An 8,107-nucleotide genomic window follows, 5' to 3' on the forward strand; every position below is an offset into this window, starting at 1 on the left:
AACAGACACCAGCATAGTACTCACCTAGTTGTGCTTGTGGGGGATGAGCTTCAGCTCTTTGGTCCCGCCTCTCAACTGTCAATCTACTGGTGTGCAGATTTTTGAGCCTACTGGGCTCTATCATATCTACATTTGAAGCTGTATATGGAGTCTGCCTCCACCACATCACTGCCTAATGCACTCCATTTGTTAACTACCCTAACTCTAGAAAAATTCTTTCTAATGTTTCTGCGGCTCATTTGAGTACTAAGTCTCCACATACCCTTGTTCGTGTTCTTCTCATGCTAAATAGTCTGTCCACCCTGTCAATTCCTCTGAAAATGTTGTTGTTGGTGATCATATCTCCCCTAACTCTTGTGTCTTCTAGGGACGTGAAGTTTAATTCCTGTAGCCTTTCCTCGTAACTGAAGCTCCCAGCTCTGGAACCAATTTGGTGGAATACCTCTGAATCTTCTGTAACTTTGTCTTGTGTTTAACTACGTATGAACTCCAGGCTGAAGCTGCATATTTCATGATTTGTCTGACATATGTGGTATTCAAGGTTCTGAATGATTCCTTACATAAGTTTCTAAAGGAAATTCTCATGTTGGATAATCTAGCATATGCCGCTTATGATATTCTTTTCATGTGCACTTCTGAGGACAGGTTCAGTGTGATATCAGTGGGTGATTTCCAGTTAGCACTGTATCTCGGACATGGGTACAGTGCCTGAATACCTAGCAACCAATTATCGTTTCCATATTTTTGGAGGATCTCCAACTCATGTCAGGGTTTGAACAAATGATTAAAGGCTAGATTTTACTTTTTGCACAACAGATGGCGGCCAGCTATATACTTATCATTTCAGTAGTGCACAGGTATGACAGATAAAAAAAAATATATATATATATATATATATATATATATATATATATATATATATATATATATATATATATATATATATATATATATATATATATATATATATATATATATATATATATATATATATATATATATATATATATATCTCAGCTACCCTAAGAGCGAATGGAATGGAGGATAATAGGGACAGAGAAATAGTCATGGAATCCTTCAACGCACCAGCGAGCAATCTATATGCAAGCTTGTTGAGGAGAAGTGTTGTCAATCTCATTAAACTGAATATTCCTTTTGTATGCACTGTACTAGTCAGTGATATTCCATTATATCTGGATACTGAAATATAAGTGTCATACACGGTAAAACACTTATATTTCAGCAAAAAAAGTAAGGAAATCCCAGCACTCCCGAAAGCAACAACGCTTAAAACTATTGAGTCCTATATTTATTATTTATTTATTTACTTATATACAAAAAGGTACATTGGGTTTGTGAGAATACATAGCATAGTATTTACAATCTTGTAAAGCCACTAGTACGCGCAGCGTTTCGGGCAGGTCCTTAATCTAACAGATAATTCTACGTAGGTAAATTATAATTCAAATAAATTGTAATTATATAATTCATTGTGTCGGGGGAACAGGAAGCCAGAGCATATTTATACACGTTAGGCTTTTATCGAAAAAATACAACATGCAAAATACATACTAGGAATATTATGACATTCCTTTTGTTACTCTATTTTGTTGTAATTTTTCAGCTTTTCAAAATTTAAAAAAAAAAATCAAAAAATTTAATAACCCAGGGAGGCTGCTATTAAACAAATAGTGAAACTCAAGCCAAACAAATCCCCAGTGCCCGACAAAGTGTTTGCCAGGGTAGCTTAAAGAATGCAAAGAGGACCTTTGCGAACCACTGTCTACCATATTTAATAAATCATTAGTAAGGCAAATTGCCAAAGTCGTGAAAGGTTGCTAATGTGGTACCAATTTTCAAGAAACCCGAAACTGCCCGAAACGCTTTGCGTAATAGTGGCTATAGGCATTGTATGTACTATAGCTCTATCTATTAACCCAACAAACTTTGTAAAATCTCTTTATGTATGTACCTTACCTAAATAAACATTTATTTATTTATTTATTTATTTATTTATTTAAGAAAGGAGATTGATCACTTGCGTCAAACTATCAGATAATTAGCTTAACATCTATTGTGGGTTGTTACGTAAATCCCCTGCATAGTGGAGCTGCCTCTTCCACTTACCTCTCATGTCATCATACTGGAAGTTCACCTCTATGTCACCCAAGACCAGTCCTACAACAGCAGGCTCGCCATAGCCCGTGCTACTTGCCCCGCTCCTGTGCCAGGTAAGTTACGGGCTCACCATAGCCCGTGCTTCTTGGAACTTGTTCCTAGTAGCTGAATCTATAACAACAACCTACAACAGATACTCCACCTGCCACACGCGCCACCACTCTGTACCACACAATGCCGGGTACAGCTTGCCGGCAGGCAGAGTGCCTCTGCAAACTACGGGCTCACCATAGCCCGTGCTACTTGGAACTTTGTTCCAGGTAGCGAATCTTAAACAACATATTAGTTAGCCACTACTACCAAGTAGTAGTAGTGTATAATAAAAGTGTATAATAATAAGTGTATAGTGTATAATAATAATTGCCTCTAACTAGCAGTTACACAGCCTCTACCCAGCTGTTGTGCGGGTGCAAACTAGCAGTTACCGCCTGCTGTTTGTTACTGCCCTAGTTGACACAAGACATGATGCCATCACCAGCAGGGGGTATAAATAGGGCCCCCGCTCCTGTGCCAGGTAAGTCCACTAAGGGCTCACCATAGGCCGTGCTACTTGGAACTTTTTGTTCTCTGATGCTCTTGGGGGTTATCAGTGCTTCTTTCAATCGCCATCTGCTACCAGCCTACGTTTTGTGCCTGATGCCGTAGTGGTATGGTAGATGTCTTCATCTCACTAGTATAATAACAATAATAATATTTTATTTAGGAAAAGTACATACATTGGTGCAGAGTTACAAACATTCTGATTGATGTATAGATAGAGCTAGTACATACAATACCTAAAGCCACTAGTATGCATAGCGTTTCGAGCAAAATAATATTGTATTAGAGGGGGTAGAGATAGCCTAAGCTACTCTATCCCTTGAGATGTAGTTCTTTCTTGTCTCAATAAACATACTAACTGCCCGAAACGCTTTGCGTAATAGTGGCTTTAGGCATTGTATGTGCTAGCTCTCTCTATAAATCTCAATTTTTGTAAAATCTCTTGTATGTATGTACCTTACCTGAATAAACATTTATTTATTATTATTTATTAGTTGATATTGTATTCATATTAATGATTTCATTTGCTTGTTTTGTTTGTTCCGTTATAATAGCCAAGTGTTTGCAGGAACTGTTTTCTGTTATACTAATTATTATGGTAAAGTTTATTATTTGTTCATCTGTCTCATGTTTCATCATGCCACTTACACATTGCAAGGGCCAAAGCAACATTTTTTTATGTAATTTCACACTACACCGGCCCAGTACTGCTGCATCATTGCATCACGGCACATGGGAAAGTTGCTTGAATCGATAATTGTAAATACCATTGGTCATCATATTGAAAAACATAGATTAATAAATGATTCACAACATGGTTTTACTAACGGCCGTTCATGTTTAACAAATTTGCTATCATTTTATTCCAACATAGTTGAGGACGTTAAAGATAGTGGTAAGGTATATTATATAAGGTATATTGATAAGTGATAGTGGTAAAGGTATATTATATATAATATTATGCATTATTATACATAATATTGACGGTGAGAAACTACCTAAGAGAAATAATGTTTTTCATTATTTATTCCCGTTTCACCTTACTGTAATGATTTAGAAGCTTAGTATGTTCTATGAGTGCAGCATAATATTTGTGTTCAGAGAATAGTAAAATATTCTACGCAAACGACTATATATAACTACTCATCAGTTTCCCGCCTCCTGCTATAGTTACGACTCCTGCCGAGAGAGGGCCCAGTAATCGTATGTGTGTTACAATCCCATTGATTATGGAAGAAATTTGAATATTAAGATGTATTCTTTTAAATTTTTATATGCAGTAAGAATAACAATAAAATTCCTCAAAAGGAAATGTAAAAAGAAAGTGCTTATTAAGCCCATTACAAGTTCAAAATATTATCCGTATCTAACTCTGGATGCTCAAAGTTTCAGCGCATGCGCACCGGAGGCTAGAGTGACCAGTTGTAAACTTTCCTTGGTGAGGTGAGGGTTGTTGGTCCCTCAAGTTGTGAATATCTGTAGTCACACGGAGTAGTAGTGTTGTGATCCTTGTGATTTGTGTACAAATGTGTAAATGAATGCTACGATGACGTAGATATGCCATACCGGTCATTTCTAAGGGGAATTGTACAAGTTTTTTGAGTGAATTACCTGTGACAAGCACGGCGTTGTTACCTGTCCTCGCGCAAAGTAAGTAGTCACCTGTCAATAGTCATTTAAGACGGTCAAATGGTGGTGTTGAACTGTTGTGGTTGGCTTTAGGTGTTGAAGGTGGGGGGAGGGGGTTGGTGGGGTGAGGGGGGAGGGGTGGGTGGGGTGGTAAACGTTTAAAAAGTGGTGTTGTAAAGGGAGGAGGAGTGTTGGAGTCGCCCGAGGGCACGTTGGTGGACAGGTAGGCGGCCTCCCGCCCCACTCTCACTCACTCTCACACTCACTCACTCATGCTACACGCACGCCCACACACACTACACGCCCACACTCACTACACGCCCACACTCACTACACGCCCACATACACACACTACACGCCCACATACACACACTACACGCCCACATACACACACTACACGCCCACACTCACTACACGCCCACACTCACACACTACACGCCCACACTCACACACTACACGCCCACATACACACACTACACGCCCACATACACACACTACACGCCCACACTCACACACTACACGCCCACATACACACACTACACGCCCACACTCACACACTACACGCCCACATACACACACTACACGCCCACATACACACACTACACGCCCACATACACACACTACACGCCCACATACACACACTACACGCCCACATACACACACTACACGCCCACACTCACTACACGCCCACACTCACTACACGCCCACACTCACTACACGCCCACACTCACTACACGCCCACACTCACTACACGCCCACACTCACTACACGCCCACACTCACTACACGCCCACACTACACGCCCACACTCACTACACGCCCACACTCACTACACGCCCACACTCACTACACGCCCACACTCACTACACGCCCACACTCACTACACGCCCACACTTACACTACACGCCCACACTTACACTACACGCCCACACTTACACTACACGCCCACACTTACACTACACGTCCACACTTACACTACACGCCCACACTTACACTACACGCCCACACTTACACTACACGCCCACACTTACACTACACGCCCACACTTACACTACACGCCCACACTTACACTACACGCCCACACTTACACTACACGCCCACACTTACACTACACGCCCACACTTACACTACACGCCCACACTTACACTACACGCCCACACTTACACTACACGCCCACACTTACACTACACGCCCACACTTACACTACACGCCCACACTTACACTACACGCCCACACTTACACTACACGCCCACACTTACACTACACGCCCACACTTACACTACACGCCCACACTTACACTACACGCCCACACTTACACTACACGCCCACACTTACACTACACGCCCACACTTACACTACACGCCCACACTTACACTACACGCCCACACTTACACTACACGCCCACACACACACACACACGCCCACACACACACACACACGCCCACCCACCCAACACTACACATACACACGCCCACCCACCCAACACTACACACACAATTACCTAACCGATGGACCCACGCACTGATAAGGTGGCTGTTCGCGAACCGCTATGATGTATAGTACAATATAGTGTTATTGACCTTTGGAGGCGTGGTGAGGGACCGGGCCTCCAGGAGAAGGGCGGGGGAGCCGTACACAACCCTCAGGTGAGGGAGGAATGTAGGTAAAGTAGTATTATCTCCAGGCTGGACCAGATGTGGGCCAGAGTGTCATTATTGGCAGCGGTGTACTGAGCTTCAAGTGCCTACCTATCACCTTAGATGCCTGGGAATGTGGTGCTTGGAGAACCAGTGGGGCCATCTGCGAACCTGGCCACATTACCTGCTTGGCTATATATAACTATTATCAACAAATACTTATGATTTTTTTCTTACTAAAGTACACTCACATACCCAGTTAAAATTTCGCTATCATTACTCTAAGGCCTACGAAGGCAGGACGAGGTAGTGATTGTTCCTGGGGAGTATAGGGGTCTGCACACTACCAAGCCTTGTGGTTGACCTGATCAGCCAAACTGTTTGTTGCTCGCAGTCCGCGGTAGCCTACACACCACCACCGTTGTGGTGGTCTCAAGTTTACCTTGTTCTCTAATTGTGCTTATGGCACCCCAACTTTTCATTGGATTTATTCTGCACTTCTTACCGTATCTCTTACTTCAGTATATTGTATTGTTACTGTATGAAACCTATCCTTCCAGTATATTCCATTATGCGCAGTGTTAAAGAGCTTGGGGCCCTTTATGTTTAGCTCTTAAGAGTTATCTAGTAACCTACGCCTTTGTTTACTTAGTACACCCCTACTCTTCAATGGCGTTATTTTGGAGAGGGTTTCTGGAGTTCTACTTCCCGAGTCCGGCCAGGGGCCAGGCTCGACTTGTGATAACTTGGTCCATCAGGGTGTTGATTGGAGCGGCCCGAAGGCCCACATATCCACTTCAACCCGGTTGGTCTGGCACTTCTTGGAAGACCCTATCTGCTTTTCTAAGACATTCACCTTTGTTCCGGCAATATTTCTAATGTTTGTTCGAGAGATGCTGGAGAAGACGGGCTGAAAGGGCACCCTACCCCCCTTCCCTATGGTATTTATCAGAAACACTTAAATCAGTAGATATGATTACACTTCACAGGGATACTTAGTTGATGGGGTTCTGGGAGTTGTTCTACTCCCCAAGCCCGGCCCGAGGCCACACTTGACTTGACAGTTTGGTCCACCAGGCTGTTGCTTGCAGCGGCCCGCAGGCCCACATATGTAGTAGAGCCTTGGCTAAATACTATAGAACGGTCACACTAACATCCAACATAATTAAAATAGGAATCAAATTTCCAGTTTTATGAAGAACAATGAACTTCACAACCGAGCACTTCCAGCATATCATTTGTGGTGTTTAGCAGCTGAATGCAGATGAGTGACTAATGTACAGACTGACCCCACCCTGTAGCCTGTGTTTCCTGTCACATCTTTTAAAGATTTTACTCTGGTATCCATATTTCACACTCCTTTGTGCGAGTTTGTGAGGGATGCAAGCACAGCCTTTGTCTCATTTATGAGGCCAGCTATAAAGTGGGCTTTGGTATACGTCATTTTACATCCTGAATGTTGACAAATAGAAAGGATGTTACTGTATTTGTGTAAGTGCTCTCATTAACACTTGGAATTGGGGTTCTGGTAGCGGGCACCGTTTGTGTCCTCTAGCATTGGAGAAAGTTTGTGATAATCTTGACATTTTTAGCCGTTCTCCTTTTCCTCTTGCTAAAAAAAACCTTCGTTGTATGTTCAGTTGGAGCGGTTTTCATTGTAGCGTTCGTGTGGTTTTATTCGACTGGTTCCTCTTAAGTGAAGATGTTCAAAAAAATTAACATTCTAGCAGGAAGTGCCGGACTAGTTAGATTGTAATAGATATGTGAGCATGCAGGTCGCTCCACGCAACAGCCCTTTAAATCAAGTTATCACAAGACAAGTTTGGCCCCATGCTGGGATTGGCGCGTAGAACTCTGGGACCAGAGCATAGATCGGGCCACTCAACAATGAGGGAAGTAAAACACTTAGAAGGGGTCAGGATAAGGATTTGAGATGGGACGGCGGGAAAGGAATGGTGCCCAACCACTTGGACCGTCGGGGATTGAACGCCAACCTGCATGAAGCGAGACCGTCGCTCTACCGTCCAGTATAGTTCAGAAGAATGAAGTTCATTGCGAGATCTAGATACCTTCAATAAGAAAACATTAGCCAATTGCATCGAAGTTTTCTGATCAAAGACATTT

The 8,107-nt window shown here is 42.6% G+C and overlaps 1 protein-coding gene across 2 annotated transcripts in view; it reads left to right on the plus strand.

The window, feature by feature from the left end:
* The first annotated feature begins 4,134 nt into the window (after nt 1-4,134).
* Nucleotides 4,135-8,107, plus strand: part of LOC138349798 (afadin-like) — a 238,413-nt gene continuing 234,440 nt past the window's right edge. For both annotated transcript variants that reach the window (XM_069312038.1, XM_069312039.1), the window contains exon 1: nt 4,135-4,368. The gene's annotated coding sequence lies outside the window, so the exon portion shown is untranslated. The remainder of the gene's footprint in view (nt 4,369-8,107) is intronic.

Source organism: Procambarus clarkii, chromosome 71 (genome assembly GCF_040958095.1).
Source record: "Procambarus clarkii isolate CNS0578487 chromosome 71, FALCON_Pclarkii_2.0, whole genome shotgun sequence".
Taxonomy (NCBI): Eukaryota; Metazoa; Arthropoda; class Malacostraca; order Decapoda; family Cambaridae; genus Procambarus; species Procambarus clarkii.